This window comes from Phacochoerus africanus, chromosome 8 (assembly GCF_016906955.1).
Source record: "Phacochoerus africanus isolate WHEZ1 chromosome 8, ROS_Pafr_v1, whole genome shotgun sequence".
Lineage (NCBI taxonomy): Eukaryota > Metazoa > Chordata > Mammalia > Artiodactyla > Suidae > Phacochoerus > Phacochoerus africanus.
In genome coordinates this window covers 104,192,311-104,210,959 of record NC_062551.1, presented here as the reverse complement: position 1 = coordinate 104,210,959, position 18,649 = coordinate 104,192,311, and the positions used below count along the sequence as shown (strand labels likewise).

Here is an 18,649-nt window from a genome sequence, read left to right as displayed (position 1 = left end):
ATACATTACTTTTTTCACCGTGGTTGTTGGTATGACTGTATGTAGACCACAGAAGATGCTGAAAGGTGAAAATTTATGCCAGATACAAGTTAATACTAAATGCTAGATAGAAGGTAGATACAATATTTGCTTAAATACAATCATATATGCTATCCTGAGATAATAGTGATTTATATTCAAAGATGTGTGGATGGGAGTTCCCATTGTGGCTCAGCGGTAATGAACCGGACTAGCATCGATGAGGACATGGATTCCATGCCTGGCCTCGTTCAGTGGGTTAAGGATCCCACGTGGCTGTGAGCCGTGGTGTAGGTTGCAGACACAGCTCTAATCCTGTGTAGTTGTGACTGTGATGGAGGCCAGCAGCTGCAGCTCTGATTTGACCCCTAGACTGGGAACTTCCATATGCCTTGGGGGCAGGAAAAAAAAGAGAAAAGGAAGGAAGGAAAGAAGTGTGTAACTGTGTACATACACATGCATTCATGTCATAAATGAAACTGAAGCACAAACATGGTCATGACTAGATCTGATTTTTAAGAAAGTTTAACTGTATCCATAGTGTTCAAAATGATCACCTGTTGTACACTTAAAATATTTTAATTAATTTTACCATAATAAGCTGAAAAATGTAGTAGAATGAAATGATGATATAAATTACGAAGAAAACGTGCATTAGGAAAATAAAAAAAGAACAGCCAAGAAATGCCAAAGAATTAAACTAGGCTATTATTGGCCTGTTAATTTCAGCAATAGATTTATGAGCTATGAGAGTCAAGAATGAAATGATATCTTTCTTATTTTGTGCACTCTCCCCCCACCTTTTCCCCTACCAAGTGACTGACAAAAAGGCACATAACAAATGCTTAATGCATACCTGATGGACTGATGTGAACTCAGATCTACCCATCAGACCTCTACTGGCTTAACTTTAAACACACGCTCAGAGATGAAGGATGGCTGTCAGGTAGAAGAGAACTGGCATTAGCCAGCGCTTTATCAGTATAGTCAAGGATGCTTAGGAAGTATGGAAGTTCTAGAACAGCTGAAATATCAGGGAATATAGAATACTCATATGTAAGTATATATATTTGCAGAAGGCAATAGAACAAGAAGTCTTTATGTCATGTAAACTAGTCTGAAGAGTAAGATTAATGCTAGAAGGAAGACTTGAATAGCATTTTTACCTTTTTTGAAACAAACTTTGATAGAAACAGAAATGTACTTTTTCCTGAGAGTATTTTTTCTAAAGCTGAAAAGTGGTTGTAGATTCTATGTTTTGTCATGGTCCCTTGCGAATGCAGAGCTATTAAGTGGGCAAATTCTTAGTGGCCTCAGGGAACTCTCAAACCTGGGCCCTAATCCTCCATCTTCAGCTGGCATTAGCTTTCATCCAAGCCTTTATTTTGGGTGGGATGGTTCTCTAGCTGCTGTGGAGAAAAAAGAAACATGTACACACAAAGAAGGTCAGCAGAGGTTGTTGCCTGGCTTGCTGTCCTCTGGTGTTTTCTTAATCCACTAGTGTCTGGTACTTTTCCTTTCAACAGAAAAAAGTCAGCAGGGAAAAAAACCAACAAGCTCTCTTTCTTTTTATAGTGTTTGAGATTTTGAAGTAACCAGTGGCTGGGAAGCAAGCAAGCACTGTCTTCCTTAAGTGGAGATTTTAGGGACCCTGAGGGTCTAAAAGGGTGCAAACATTCCTTGACCTGTGGCCCCACAGAGCAGCTCATCTCTCCAATATAACACGTTTCTGCAACCACAGGGAGTGTATTGGGCTTCTCTTATTTATGTGCAAGTGACAATTTCTTTCTCTGCGTGCAGGCAGTGTGGGTGCTTAAGATGAAGAAATGTGTTGCTACAATTTTCACAAATGAAGGAGCAGCAGGACAAGTAAGGGACCCCCCAGTTCTTGTGACCAATCCTATAGCAGGTGACATGTCTGCTCTTAAGAGGATCTGGCAGTTGGTGGGAAGAAAAGGATAAATAAGGTGAGTGTGTGTGTGTGTGTGTGTGTGTGTGTGTGTGTGTGTGTGTCTTTTAGGACCACTCCCACTGCATATGGAACGTCCCAGGGTAGGGTTGAATCGGAGCTGCAGCTGCCAGCCTACACTACAGTCCACAGCGACGCCAGATCCTTAACCCATTGAGAAAGGTCAGGGATTGAACCTTCATCCTCATGGATGCTAGTCAGATTCCTTACTGCTGAGCCATGACAGGAACTCCTGATAAGGTGAATTTTATAATTCCCATCTTGCAGAATTTTCCTCAGCCCAGTGAAAAAACTAGTGACACCAATTCCTTGCCAAATGTGGTAGGCAACTTGGAACAATGAGATAAAGCAGGGCATCCACTGATTCCTGGATTATGTCACTGTCATGAGGCCAAGGCTCCACATCTCCTGGGGGCTGGGAGGGCAGAGGTCTCTGAGACAGGTGCTAGATATTAGGCTGGAGAGGAACATCTAATGATGAGTTATTATCATTAGTCTGCCAAAGACAAGCACAGTTATGAACTGAGTGCATGGTAGACATGCAAAATTTCATCCCTGCCTCCCCCGCAGGCCTCACGCAATTATCATCTGCATTAGTTTTTATGGATGCACCCAGGGCACGTGGAAGTTCCCAGGCCAAGGACTGAATCTGAGCTGTAGCTGCAACACCACCAGATCCTTTAACCCACTGCTCTGGGCCAGGGATCGAACCCATATCTCTGCAGTGACCCCAGCCACTGCAGTAGAATTCTTAACCCATTGCATCACAGTGGGAAATCCCATAATCTGCATCTTTTTTTTTTTTCTTTTTCTCTTTTTAGGACCACACCCACGGCACATGGAGCTTCCTGGGCTAGGGGTTTAATTGGAGCTGTAGCTGCCAGCCTACACCACAGCCACGCCAGCTCCGAGCTGCATCTGTGACCTACACCACAGCTCACGGCAACTCCGGATCCTTAACCCACTGAGTGAGGCCAGGGATCGAACCTGCAACCTCACGGCTCCTAGTTGGATTTGTTTCCACTGCACCATGACAGGAAGTCCCATAATCTGCATTTTTAACAAACATAATTTTCATTTGATTTGCATGTGCAATGAAGTTTGAGATGCATTAATTTATGATATTCAAAGAACCAGGAGAAGCATATAACAGATTTGAGAGAGCATTACCTGTAGAGGAGATCCAGCAGGCAGAACACAGCGAGGAAAGAGGTGAAACAATAATTCTGGAAGCCAGGCAACCACTCTGCACAGGCACATTGCCCCATGGCAGCAGGACTCCTGCACCCTAAGGGGCTCAGGATTGGTGATGGGGATTCAAGGGGAACGGAGGCTCATAAGAGCAGAATCCAGTCTCATTCCCTCAGTAGGTAATCGAGTTCTTGGCATAAGGATTGGGTTCTCAAGAAGGCTGGACATCAAGTCAAGGTTCCATTACTAAGCATCAGGACACCAGTTAGAGGAAATGCAGGTTTTCAGTAATCAAATGCGGACTTGACTTTTTGAGCTTGAGAGGATTTTGAATTTGAGAATCTTGAAACTCAGAGTCAATTCCAGCACCTCACAGGGCACGTCTTTGTCATACCTGACCAGCTTGCAGCAAGGCTTCCTTCCTCCCTCTGGTCATCAAAAGGTGTTGCTCCACTTCTTCCTCTAGTTAGGGTTGCTGTTCCAATCGTAAGGCTGGGGCCATGGGGAGGGCTCATGGGAGCTATAGAAGAAAAGGGAAGGAGAAGCAAGGAGGACAGGAGAAAATAAAATTCTAGGTTTTTATAAGAGAAGCATCACCATGTGTTTAGACACATTCCCTCCATATGTATTTTACTAAGAATTTATGCTACATAGTTTTAGAAAAGTATTATGAGAAAAAATTGCTAGCGATTGCTGGAAACTCAGCAAAGATGGTATTCTTAATTCTGGACACAAAATAGAAACACCTAGGGAGTTTTTTAAACAGCAAAGTCCCACCCACTGAGGTAAGTACAAAGTACAGAGTTGACAGCTACTATCTTGTGAGATCCTTGGCTCCCTTGAGCAGAATAGTTTGTTGAGCATAAAAAACATTGTTAAAAAGTATCTATCTATACAGGAGTTCCCATTCCTGGCTCAGCAGAAACGAATGTGACCAGCATCCATGAGGACACAGGTTTGATCTCTGGCCTTACTCAGTGGGTTAAGGATCTGGTGTTGCCATGAGCTGTGGTGTAAGTTGCAGATGTGGCTCAGATCTGGCATTACTGTGGCTGTGGTGTAGGCCGGCGGCTGCAGCTCCAGTTTGATCCCTAGCCTGGGAACCTCCATATGCCACGGGTGTGGCCCTATAAAGACAAAAAAAAAAAAATTATCTATAAATACACACCTGAATTACCCTAAAAAACTCTTCTTGACTGTGTAATCAATACATTGTGGGTTTATGACAGAAGTGGAAGTGAAATATACAACAATAATAACACAAAGGAAAAGAGAAAGGACAAGAAAATTATATTGTGAAGTCTGCTATACTGCTCAACTAATATCATCTGTAGATAAGCTATGGAGATACATGTCATAATCTCTATGACAACCACTAAAAAAAACACAAAGCATAATAGCTAAAAGTTCAGTAGAGTATAATAAGACAGGAAAGGAGATACCAGGAAAAAAAAAAAAGTAACAAACCTATTTAAATAGTTATATTCAATGTTAATAGACTATATGGTCTAATGTATAGCCAGGGTTTTCAGACTGGCTATAAAATAGCTACATTCAGCTATACACTGAAAATAAAACACTTTAAATATAAAGCACTGACAAGTTGAAAATAAAAGGGTGAGAAAAGATTTTTCATGTAAACACTACACATAAGAAATTGGTGTGGCTGTTAGTATCAGACCAAGTAGATACACCAGAATTATCAGGAATAAAGAGGATAACAAGAGAATAAAGAGACAACAGAGAAATCAAGAGGATATTTCATCATGGTAGTGGGGTCAAGTCATCAAGTAGACTTAACAGTCCCAAATGCTTTTGCATTAAAAACATAAGTGTCAACCTGTAAACTTGTTTTGATTAAAGAATTTTTCTATCGAACTCTACCAGTAAATTACTCCTTTCCCATTAAAAAATAAAACTAAACAAAACCAAAAACCAACAATAAAAAAAAACCAGAGCTTCAAAATACACAAAACGAAAATTGGTCGGATTAAAGGAAGGCACAGACAAAGCCACAGTGGTAGTTGGGGACTTCAGCAACTCTCTCTCAGTGATTGACAGACCATGGAAACACAAAATCAGTGCATGTGTAAGACAGCACATCAGCCAGTTTCCCCTGTCATGTTTGATACACTAAATAACTGCAATGTGCATTCTTACTGAGTAAAATATTCATTAAGTTAGAGCATACACAGGCCCTAAAACAAGTTCCAATAAAACTGAAAGCACTGCAAAGTTGTTCAAGACATATGAAACTAAACCAAATTTTATTTTTATTGTTTAAAGACTTGTGTATCTATTTAAAAAATAAAGATTTGAGCATAAATATAAGAGCAGACAGAAATCATGTATTAGACTTGGAGAAAGAAGATACCTCTAGTCATTTGAGATAAAATGATTACCACAATTGCATCTTGAACTAGCTGACATTCCTAAGAGTGAACCTGAAATGAACTATGTAACTAGGTTATGGGAGGGGAGGGATAAATTAGGAGGTTGGGATTTACATATACACACTACTATATAGAAAATAGATAACCAACAAGGAGCTACTATACAACACAGAACAACACTATTATAATATTTTGTAATAACCTATAAGGGAAAAGAATCTGAAAAGCAGTATATAATTATATATTAATATATCTTAATATATTAATCATGTAATTAAACTGTCAATTTCATGTTAATTTAATACATGTAACCGAATCACTGTGCTGTACACCTGAAAGTAACATGACACTGTAAATTAAATATGTCAATCAAAAGTTAAAAAATTAAAATAACAATAATAAAGAACTATACAATTTTAAAAAAATTCCCAAAGAGGAAAGAATGCACACTAAAATGTCACAGAGGTTATCAATGGGTGAGGGCATTACAGATATTTTTGTCTTTTTGCTTTTAGGGCTGTACCTGCAGCATATGAAAGTTCCCAGCCTAGGGGTTGAATCAGAGCTGCAGCTGTTAGCCTACACCCACAGCCACAGCAACAAGGAATCCAAGCCTCATCTATGACACACCACAGATCATGGCAACACCAGATCCTTAGCCCACTAAGCAAGGCCAGGGATCGAACCTGCAACCTCATGGTTATTAGTAGGATATTAGTCAGGTTTGTTACCACTGAGCCACAATGGGAACTTCCTTAAAAACATTTCCTAATTCTTTTAGAAGAATATATGGCACTTGTACAATATAGTTAATAGTGTTTTATATAAATTTGTAACAGTCTTCATAACAAAAAAGAACTATTTAAATAATTGTGAGCTTTTTTTTTTTTACAACAAAGAACATACAACTTAACTTGCAGAACAGACTTTGAGAATTATAAAAATGTGCATTACATAGTAATTCATAAAACATAATTTATAAAACACAGAAAACACATTTGCACACATCTTACAAAATTCTATCATCCTGAACTGTAACTGTTATAAAGTTGGAGGAAAATCATGTAATTAAACTGTCAATTTCTTTATGTTAATAGTCCAAATAAAGGAAGATATATTAAGTGTATATTTTCAACTGAGTCATTAAGACAGGGTCATCACACTAAAGTTGTACTTCAGGATTGTGTGTGGGAGTGTATGTTTTCAGTTGTGTTCCCATGCCTTTAGGAGTATTAACACCCCTATAGCTTTATATACATCATTTGTCTGACCTTGAAGACATCCAGTATGGTTTCCTTACATTTAGAAAGATGTGCTTCTAGTTCACTCGTATCAGTGAGAGAAGGCGTGTGGTTAGGGAAATACACAGAGCTAAGATCAGGAATCAACTCTGCTCTCCAAGCTGTTGAACTTCAACAAGTTTTGGATATAGTTTTGTCAGAGGGAAAAAAAAGGAATGTCTGTATTCAGTAGGATGATATTAACTTAAATATCAAACAAAAAAGCACTTTCTAAGTCATGAAATACAGGAATAAGCACTTATGTAAATGCAAACAGTGAAATCAAAATCAAATCTAATAATCAAGATTAAGAGACTTGTACTTCCATACAAATGAATAGCATGTAACCAGAAAAAAAAAAAATGATGCTTTTGAAAAATACGCAATGGTAACGGGAAAGGCCAGTAATAAGAAATAGCATGCAAAGTGACAGAATTTTAATTTGTACTGTACTTATCTATGGAGTCCAGAGGTGTCACAAACTTCCCCAAACTTCACTTATGGACAACTGAATAAATTGTTCCAATTAGTTTACATTACAATCAGCACATTGCCTTTTCTGTTCTAGCTTCCAGAGGCTCCAGGGGACTCCTCAGCCTCCTATGAAGAGAAACTCTCTCAGGTGCTTCTGGAAGACCCCACGGGGGCCTCACCTGTGATCACAGCTCATCAGTTGAGTCTGCCAGTTAAAAGGACCATGCTGTCCACCTTTCTTCTGCTACAGATTCACCTGACGATGTTCTCTAGCCATGAAGCTCCATGAGAGAATTCCCCATTGCCCCCACACAACCTCTTTACAGTGCATTGTTTCTAGGCCTTCCATAAGAGGGCAGCTTTGGAAGTGGCTGACCTGCCCTGGGTTCTAGTCGAAGTGCTTGGATTCAAGTCTGTGCCTGCACTGCCCTCTGGCCCCAGGAGAACACTAACTCCCCCCACCTCAAAGATTTCCTCCAGTTTTTGGCCTCACTACCTCTCCTCAGGTTGCAAAAGTAACTTAAAAAGGCCAGACAGACAGAGTTCCTGCTGTGGCTCAGCAGTAACCAACCCAACTAATATCTAGGAGGACACGAGTTTGATCCTGGCCCTCCCTCAGTGGGTTAGGATCCGGCATTGCCAAGAGCTATGGTATAGGTCACAGATATGGCTTGGATCTGTCATTGCTGTGGCTGTGGTGTAGGCCAGCAGCTACAGCTCCAATTCAACCCCTAGCCTGGGAACTTCCATATGCCACAGGTGTGGCCCTAAGAAGAAAAAAAAAATAAAAATAAAAAGCCAGACAGGGCACAGATTCCAATCTTCTCCATCTACTTACACCTTCACTTCATGCCATGGCACCAAAAACACATAAACAGACAAGCCCTCTTCCTCTCTAATTCCATCACGACGGAAGATTTTAGAGCCTCAGGTTCATCAGTTTTGCAAGACATAGGCCTTTCCACAACCTGTTAACACTTTCAAGTGGATTACAGCCTGTCATTTCCCCTAGAACATACTTGTTTCCGTTACACTACTCCTGGGTTGTGAGAGTTTCTTCTTTATCATGTTGTAATTTTCTGACTGATCTAGAAGGAACATTCAAATTTAATTCTATGTGCAACTACAGAGTCTCACACTAAGTGAAGTGAAGTCAGAAAGAGAAAGACAAATACATGATATCACTTACATGTGGAATCTAAAATATGGCACAAATGAACTTTTATTATCAAACAAAGACTCACAGACATAGAGAACAGAACTGTGTCTGCCAAGAGGTGGAGGAGGAAGTGGGAGGGACTGGGAGTTTGGGTCAGTAGATGCAAACTATTACATTTAGAATGGATAGGCAATGAGGGCCTACTGTACAGCACTGGGTACTCTGTCCAATCTCACAGAATAGAACATGATGGAGGATGATATGAGAAAAAGTATATACATGTATATCTGGGTCACTCTGCTGTATAGTGGGGATTGGTGCAAAGTTGTAAATCAACTATAATAAAAAATAAAATAATAATGATAATGATAAAACAAATTTAATTCTATGATAACATTCCAGGAGAAAGGGGAGTGAATGCAGAAAAGAGAGAGAAAACTCAAGCTGATTTAATTTTTTACTACCATGGTTTTCTGTTTATTGTTGGAAAGCTATACACATACTCAATATGTTTGTTTTTTTAAAAAAGAACCGAGGATATTTCAAGCCCTAAAATTTGGCCATGTAACTTAAATACAAATGAAGATGCGTACCTGAATTTCTGTTTATACCTCTGGGACAGCTATGTTTTTTTTTTTTTTTAAACTTTATGAGGCAGAGTAATTCCTCATTCCTCATGGTTTTGTTTCTTTAAATGATTCACTTGAGAAAACTCCAATTCCATGGGAATATGATCAAAATCTTCATTCTAGTTTAGAGATGGGGTTCTGAATTAAATTTGTTCTAAAGGCCATTTCATTTCAAAAGTCACTAAAGAAATAAATTATACATTTCATTTTACAATTTTAAATGTTGCAATTGACTCTGAAATACATATTTTCTTTTGAGACTATAGTCTCATAAAAAGTAGGTCTTAAAATCCTTAGACTCTATAACGCACTGGCTCATACAAAGGAAGAAATTTTAAAGACAAGACAAAAGGAAGTGAGAGCATTTGAGGACTGGGTAGTGGATTAATGTTCACGGCTTGCAAAACCAGCACAAACTCTACCATTTAGTAGATACCTACTCACCACAACACCTATACATACACACACATACACACACACACACACACTTTACATTTGCCATCATACACCTCTGCTCTTTACCCTAAATAATCTTTAGATCCATGCAATGGCCCTGACTTGCCTAACAATTAACTGGAAGATGTGACAAAAATGTCAGAGAGCAGGAATATATTGTGGCCCAAGAAACCTTCTGTGTTTAAAAGAGGCAATAATTTTGGAGGATGATTTTCCTTTCCAGAAACGCACCTCCCATTCTCATCTGTTCTCCTGTCTCTGTGGCCACATTAGTGTGCCTTTAAGCCTCTGCTGATCAATTATGCTCTTCAATTTAAAAAAAAATCAGTCAGGCATTCCTGGGTGGCTCAGTGGGTTAAGGATCCTGCGTTGTCACTGCTGTGGTGTGGGTTTGATCCCTGGCCCAGGAACCTCCGAATGCCGTGGGCATAGCCAATAAATAAATAAATAAAACTTCAACGAAATGCAGTTAGTAAAATTGAATGGTATCTATCAGAGTGGACAAGTTTAAAAACACCCTATTTTTTTTCAAAAGGCCTATTGAGGCCAATTCCTTTGTTAGTGTAGACAGTGAATTTGAAAAAAATTATCACTAGCATGTGGGGGACAATTTAGCATGTTACGTGCACTAACTCCAGAGTCTAGTGAACTTTGATTCTACTTCAGCTTCATCGATTTTGTGTGTGTGTCCTTTGGTGGTTTTCCCGGTTTCTGTGAACATCAATTTCTTCATCTATAAAATAGAGATAATGATAGTACCTACTCCACAGGGGTCATAGTAAAGATTAAACAAAAGAATGCACGTAAAGTATCTAACACATAGTGAATAGACTAGAAATGTTTACTATTACTATATAAAGTATATTGTAATTACAGTTTAATATCTAGATCACATAAAATCTGTGTGACTTTTATACTGATAAAAGCTAAGCATTCATTTTATAAGTGGGGATTGGTAAAGTATGGACATTTTTAATATATGAGTTTAATAAGGAAGAATAAAAAAATTATTAACAATCATTGAAAATAATCTTCCAGTATTTCTATACCAAAGTGTTTCCTTGTTTAAATTATCAGTAAAACTAATTTTTCTAAACAAATGAAATTTTTACAAATTAAAAAGCCTATCATACATGTTATCATTATTCACAATTTAATCTGTAATTTATTATGGGCTTACTTTCTAAGAAGTTTATACTTGATTTCTTCTCTTTTATTTAAAATGCTATCAGTTACATCCTACGCGATGTGTCAAAACTGTTCTTCAGAAGGCAACTCAAACACCAAAATGTTGCTCAACTTTTCCAAAACGAACACCACTTACTTTACAGTTCTGTATGGAAAGGCACTGTCTTCTGGTAAACTTGCCTAAATTGTCCACATGATTTTGCTCTGCATTGTAAAAAATGTATTCTCTACTTGTCATCCTCACAAGATAATTGATAGTATATGATGAGTTCTCAAATAAATTTTGGGATTGAAATAAAATGACAGCCATTTAAAAGCCTCATTTGAGTCTTCATCACTTATGTATGGTTTAAAATGTTGATTAAATGAGACTGCAGTTTCCCACCTGGCTGAGTTCAGCCTTTCAAATAGAGCTTTTACAAAATGTCAGAAACCATTTTGCATATTAATTAAAATACGAGTGGCTTATTTGAAGACAATGTCAAGACTGTCTCCAGAAGAGATAATTAATGATTTTTTACAACCAGGGTGTGTGCCATTTGAACAATAACATTAAGAATCATTTGTTTCTCTACCTGCCTCATTGTACTAGCTGGAAGAGACATTTCTAATACAACGTCCACTTAAAGTCAGAGGAATGATGTTAATCCTAGCAGAGCCTAACAATTCCGACTTACTGTATTAAGAAGTAAGTGATAAAGAAAGCTAATGTGTAAAGAAAAAAGGAAAGGGCTAAAGAGATGTTAATTAACGTGCTTCTTGTCCCATGATGTTATTCCTATTATTCCATTTTTAAAATCCTGTTAAGAGGAAATCATGGTTCATTGCAGTTTTTCTATTTCCCTGTAGTTGCTTGAGTCAATTCATTGAAATGTGCTCAGTTGACTGGCCTCAAATCTCATGTTTACCAAATTAGTCATCACATCCATTGTGCTTCCTTCCTAATGTCTCTCAAACCCATCTGTTATTTCTACTAGCAGCACTCCCTTTCCCCTAGATCTATCACCTCTACCTCAGTCTTTGGTGTAGCTCTACAACAATTTATCTTACAGACATAGAGTCACTTTCATTCATCATCCATCATTCTGTTTTCAACAGTTTTCATCTGTTCTCTATAATCTGTAGGTGTAAGTTCAATAACACCTATAAATTCATGTCTACAAACTACTTACCAATCCCTGCCACCCCACGGTATGCCAGCCCATTTTTACTGTGCATTCTAACTCCCCTATTTCTACCCTAACTTAGTTGCCCTCCAAGATCTACCAGTTTAATTCTTCTCCTGCCCTTAAAGGTCAGGTTGCATTCCATGCCTTCAGTGAGTTATCACCTGACCAGAGTCATCCAAGGTCATTGGCATTAATTACCTTTTCTACTGTCACAGAACATCTGGTGACATATGTATTTACAGCATACATATCTCAGTCTCTAATTAGATTGAGTAGACCTAGAACAGGGATTTCTTCTGTTACTCTACTGAATAACCGAAATGAACATCACGAGACTAATGGATAACTGTGTGGTATCATTATCATTTTTTGTTTATTAGTTCATTTGCCTAAAAATCCCTTAATAATTTCCACAACAGGAGGAACAGTGTTCAAAAACATAGATTCCAAAAAATATTCAAAAGCAATGAGTCTTTTATCACAGGAATATTTTAAAAATTTAAAAATTGAACATAAATGGATTTTTGTCAGGTATCCTGCACTAGTGTCACACTAGATCTCAAAGTTCCCTTTTAGGAAAAGACTCATATCCTAAAGAATTAGAAGGATGAGGGGCCTTTTTTCTCAGAAAGTTCTTAATGGTAGCCGTGATTATCAGGAATTTAAGCAGAGGCCAATGAAACACACTCATCATTAGCATACCTTGATATTAAATTCAGTGTAAAGGTGATTGGGTTTTTCTTCTTCCTTCTTTTCTACAGACTTCTTTGTTCTAATTCCTCAGATCTAGAAAAAATACTCTGCTGAACAATACCAAGGAAAACCCCTCTTGGTGTGCGGGGGGGATTACAAGGGTGAAATAATTTGTATTTTACAGCAAGACAAGAAAAATTGAAATAAAATATTTTCTCTGTCCTTTAGCCTCCTCTCTTCCCCACTGTGCGTTGTGTTTCTGCATTACCACATGGACCAAATCTTCCACTGGCAGAAATACCCGCTCAACCAAAAAGACCCAACAAGACCATGCCTTAAAGACAACATTCCTGGAAGTTCCCTTGTAGTTCAGGGGGTTAAGGATCGAGTGTTGCCTCTGCTATTGTGGTGCAGGTTTGATACTTAGCCAGTGAACTTCCATATGCTGGAGGTGCAGCCAAAAAGAAAAGAAAATATCACTGCTTCTTGATACATAGATGCTTAGATCTGGATCATGTAAACTGTCAACAATACATTATTTGATGTGCAGCCCTCAGTCTCAAAGAACTCATACAACTGTGCCTTGACTTCTAATGGGCAGAACAGTTCTCAGAGCCTTCTGAGCTGCTCTTTTTGGGTTAAAATCCTCAAATTTGGCTCAATAAAATTTTCCACTTCTTTCTTAGGTCAATTGATTAATTTTTCATTGACACAAGAGATCATTGAAAAAACATAGGTAAATTGTATGTAGGTCAATATTCCCTTTAAATCTTTGATTCCAAGTTTCTTTATACATACAACCATGGCAACCTAAATACTGACAAAGGCATGAAAATCAGCATACAATCTCAAATATAGCTGTACTCTAAACTCTATAAGGTCAGGGACTTCATTCATTTAACTCAACACTATACTCAATCTCCAAGAAATTTCTGACACATCGCAGGCATTCTTAGGCATTTGTTAATTGAATGAAGAAAGGATTGTGAATACATTTTACTGACTTAGGTTGCAATTATTTTATGATTACTAAATTTTAGTAAAATTTATTGATATTTTAGTGACATATATAATATTTTCTTAATTTTTCTTATATTTATAGTTGAAATCTGACCATGGGAAAACTTCCTTTTTATATGATAGTGTTTTCTTGTCTCCTCTGTCAATCACACCAACTGCTTACAGCTGGATGACCGTGGACCCTGAATATCTTCTGGGTATAACTGTTGTATGTTTTTCCCCCTTTGGCCTATGTGGTTAGTAATCATTCATTCATTCATTCGTTCTCCCTTCTTCCTATGATGTAGCTATTCTTGCTTGGCACTCATTTGAGAAAAAATGGGCGCAAGAGGGAAAGAAAAAAGGAAAAAAAAAAACAGTCCTTTGTTCAAATTATCAAATTCTTAATATCACCTTGGGTCAACAGGAAGCTGGCATATGCTAAAGGATTATATAACTGAAATAAAGGGAACAAACACATTAAGAGAAAGGGCTTCATAATGAATTTTCTGGCACGTTTCAGAGAAAGAGCAGCTGGGTCCTCACGGCAATAAAACATACTGGAACCTATTGATAAAACATGGTGACAAGTGCTTTCAATATGTTCAAAAATATGGTCATTCAACAAACATATGTTTCAAAGTGCCTGACGATGTTTTACTGGAGAATATAAGGATCTGAAAGACCACATTTATGAGTCAACAATAATAGCTATATTTGAAATACTGTCTTTCATTTAGGATTTAAGAAATGTAACATGAGAATCATTATTTCTGAACTTGTAAATTTTGCTAAAACATTTTTTTGAATGACTTCAGGGTATTTTTTTTAAGCAAAGGATAAATATTTTAGAAGCCGGATACCATCTGACTTAATGCAATAGTCTGAACATTTCAGCCTTATTATGAAAAATGACTAAAACAAAGGTAGGGTTCCAAATGTAAATGATTGCGACACAAATATACTATGGAAACATCCTGGCTCAGTCACAGATTTAACATTTAATTCTGATTTTTTTTTTCTGGGTGCTAGCTTTATATCTTATCAGCAAATCATGTAACATCACATTAACTTATCCAGGAGGAGAGTAAAAAATGGTGCAAATGGGCCAAAATTTGAAGACATTTGAAAAGCTATTTTTTTCTTTCTGCTACTCAGTTCAACACATCCTTGCAACAGCACCACCTATCAACTAAGTGCCAATCTAAACAGAGGAATAAGCCTTGCTCTGTGTTGTCTGGCTCTTTAGTCCAAACACCCCCAAACTGAAAGAAAATATACTCTTAAACTGAGAAAAAATTTCAAACTTTCTACCTTTTATATTTTAGAATGAAATGGTGACAAAGGAATTAAAACAGGGTCCCAAAGAGACAGCTGACTCCCATGACCATTATTCACTAGAGCTAAGATATGACAACAACTTAAACGTTCATAGACAAATGAACAAATTTTTTAAAATGTGGTATATACATATAGTGGAATATTAATCAGCCTTTAAAAAAAAAAAAGAAAGAAATACTGCCATTTGTAACAGCATGAATAGGCCCAGGAAGACATGCCGAATGAAGAAATCTAGACACAGAAAGACAAATATTGTATGAGCTCCCTTATACATGGCTGATGAAATAGTTACATTCAGAGAAGCAGAGAGTGGAGGAATGATGGGGACCAGGGACGGGGTGGGGGGAGGGGGAAATGAAGAGGTGATGGTGAAAGGGCACAACACTTCAACCGGGAAAAATGAGTTGTAAAGATCTACTACACAGCATGGTGTCCACAGCAACAATATTGTTTGCATACGCAAAATTTTCCAAGAGGGTAGATCTTATATTGTAGTCTTACCACACATACACACATATACCAGTAATGAAAATACTAATAAAGGAGGTGGGAGGAAATTTTGGAACGTGACGGATATATCTACAGTCTTGATGGTGGTGACAGTTTTATGGGTATATACTTATCCCCAGACTCATCAAGTTGTATATATTAAACATGTACAGGAGTTCCCATCACGCCTCAGTGGAAACGAATCTGACTAGCATCCATGAAGACGCAGGTTGGATCCTGACCTTGCTCAGTGGGTGAAGGATCTGGCATTGCCTTGAGCTGTGGTGTAGGTTGCAGACATGGCTTGGATCTGGCATTGCTGTGGCTGTGGAAGGCCAGCAGCTCTGATTAGACCCCTAGCCTGGGAACCTCCATATGCCAAGGGTGTGGCCCTAAAAAAGACAAAACAAACAAACAAACAACAAAAAAAAAAACCCGTACAGCTCTTTGCATGTCAATCACACCTCAATTAAGTGTTTTTTTAAAGAATGAAATGGTGATAATACCAGCAAAATACTTACAATAGAGAATATGATAATGTCATTAAAATGTTAATAACAGTTGCTACAGATGAACATGTGTGCATCCCTGTTTCTTCAGTGTCCCCATTTGAAAAATGAATAACAAGGTTAAAAAACTACTGTGGAGAAAAAAGAACTAGAGTAACCAAGAGTATCATCATCCAGATGCTATCAGAATGCCCCCAAACATTCACTGTTCTAGTCCAATGCCAAAACTCTCATGTTCCCATAAAAATGGAAATGCAGCACTACCATATTTGTCATTAAGCCTTCTGGACACAAGCGGTATTCACAGTTTTGGCAAATGTCATCATCAGTTGCTGAGAACTGGAGTCACTGAACCATTTAGTGGGTCCAGGTATTATCCAGTGAGTGTTTTAACTCAACATTATAAACTGACTTAATATAAACTAACATTGGCCCAGTACATATCATCTACTGATATACAGTGTCAACAAGAGGGAGATTTTTAACTCCAGTTCCCGTCTCCTAGTATATTATAGATATAAAGTAGTATTTCCCGTCTCCTAGTATATTATAGATATAAAGTAGTATATTTCTCTGAAGGAACAAAACGGTAAGGTTAAAAGAGTGGGTTTGGTTTCTTTGTTAAATATTACATTTCATTGTCCATTCATTTTAATACATTTATCTGTATTGATACCAACTGCTGAGCTTAAAGCAGAGGAAGCCAGAATAAATGAGATGTACCCACTTCAGTCAAGGAACTCTAGGGGAAATGCAGAAAGACAAACAAGTAGATACAATATAATGAGTTAAGTGCTGTAACTGAATCATTGTTTTAAGTGTTGTGGAAACAGAGAGGGAGTAAGTAGTACCTAGACGTTAGGACATGAAGTAAAGCTTCACTATAGATGGGGCATTTTTTTTAATGATTTAAAATTTTTCCATTATAGTTGGTTTACATTGTTCTGTCAATTTTCTACTATATGACAAAGTGACCCAGTCTCTCTCTCTCTCTCACACACACACACACACATACGCATTCTTTTCCTCACATTATCCTCCATCATGCTCCATCACAAGTGACTAGATATAGTTCCCTGTGCTATACAGCAGGATCTCATTGCTTATCCACTCCAAATGCAATAGTTTGCATCTATTAACCCCAAGCTCCCAGTTCATCCCACTCCTTCGCCCTCCCCCTTGGCAACCATAAGTCTGTTCTCCGAGTAGACGGACATTTTAACTCTTACAAAATCAGAACAGTCAGGACCAAAAAGATAAAGTTAGTAAAAGGAAGAAAATTTGAGACAATAGTAGCAAGCAGTGTGTGAGAAGAGCCTGATCCCAAGTTTTGATGCTGCGTTACTTTTTCTTTGCTTGTATGAAAGAAACAGTAAAAGCAATAGAGCCAAGAGATGTGAACTACAAGAGCTAAAATATAAGTTTAGAATGGGAGTAACTTAAGGAAAGATTATAGGACTAAGAGGGATACATGTGAGGCTATGAGGGATACTCTGTTCCAGCAAACTGGCCACATACAGAAATAGAGGGTAAGGAGGTGGGGAAACAGCCTACGGCAGAGACAAAACAATTAAGGCATGAATCCCAACAGAATGAGTTGATCCAGCAACTTTACCCAGACTTAAAGATGCTTCAAGCTGAGTGGTTCTGCATAACACTTGGTCAATAACAAAAAATCCAGAAATATAAAAGTATATTCTTAGACTAGAAACCTAAAATTGTTATTAAATAGTAGAAAAGGCTGTGATGAACACCAAGAAAAAGGAATCTGTCAAACATGTATATTCTAAAATTACATAATTCCAATGGTATTGTTTCTGATGGAATCTAAATTCCTCTGGTTCACACTTTTGACATTTCCAGTGTTTTAACTTTTCACCAAGACCTAGTGATTCTGTCACAAAGCCCTAATTCCTCAGAACTGAGAGGCTTAATTCTGGGCTGTCTTCTGGAGCTGCCTTGCTTCACCTGTCTGACCTCCAGTGTCTGAGTTTAATCATGTGTAAGCTGGGGACAAATCTCAGTGCAAGCTCCTGATTTGGCTCAAGACGGGCTGCTGGAATTCAATAAATATTGATTGATGGTAAGAGAGACAGTATCACTCTTCTTATATGTTGTCACTCTGCCTGCAGGAAATCACTGACAGCCTGTGCTATTCAGGACAGTTGCCATGGCAGCAGAAATTAAACACCAGCAAACATGAAGCTACACAAAAGTCATGGGACAACCTTACTCAGAACCTTGCATCATTCATGACTTCTTGTATTATCTCAGCACAAAGAATAGACTGAGAATTTTCAATACATCTGCCCTGTGAGAAGTAAAACTCTGGTGGCCATGCCTTGACCCTCACAGTATTACAGTCTTTCAAAGCTAAGTTCTAAATTGCTGCAGTGGGAGAAAGTGAGCACATAGCCCCGCTCCAGTTTTAGCCTCGGTTCAGGAAGGGAGAGCATTTCTAGACTCCTTGATGCTGTACTAGACTCTCAGTATACTTACCTGCACCTTCCCTGGGTTCGAGTGGTCAATCTTATTGGGCTACATCATTACCAGCTGGGATCCCATTCTCTGCAAGACATCTCTCATGCTGTTTCTCCCTAACTTTCTGTCTCTATCATCATGGACCTTGTGCTTGGGACTGGATGGGTGCCATCTTCACTGCAGTAATTGATGGCCCCAACTCTGCTCTGAA

At 38.2% G+C, this 18,649-nt stretch overlaps 1 long non-coding RNA gene across 1 annotated transcript in view; it reads right to left on the bottom strand.

Annotated features, from left to right (window-relative positions):
• LOC125134485 (uncharacterized) overlaps positions 1-18,649 on the bottom strand; it is a 20,938-nt gene extending 2,289 nt beyond the window's left edge. Inside the window, exons 1-2 of the long non-coding RNA XR_007136648.1 lie at positions 18,457-18,649; positions 3,158-3,698 (exon numbers count right to left, since the gene is read on the bottom strand). This is a non-coding gene — a long non-coding RNA (uncharacterized LOC125134485). The remainder of the gene's footprint in view (positions 1-3,157; positions 3,699-18,456) is intronic.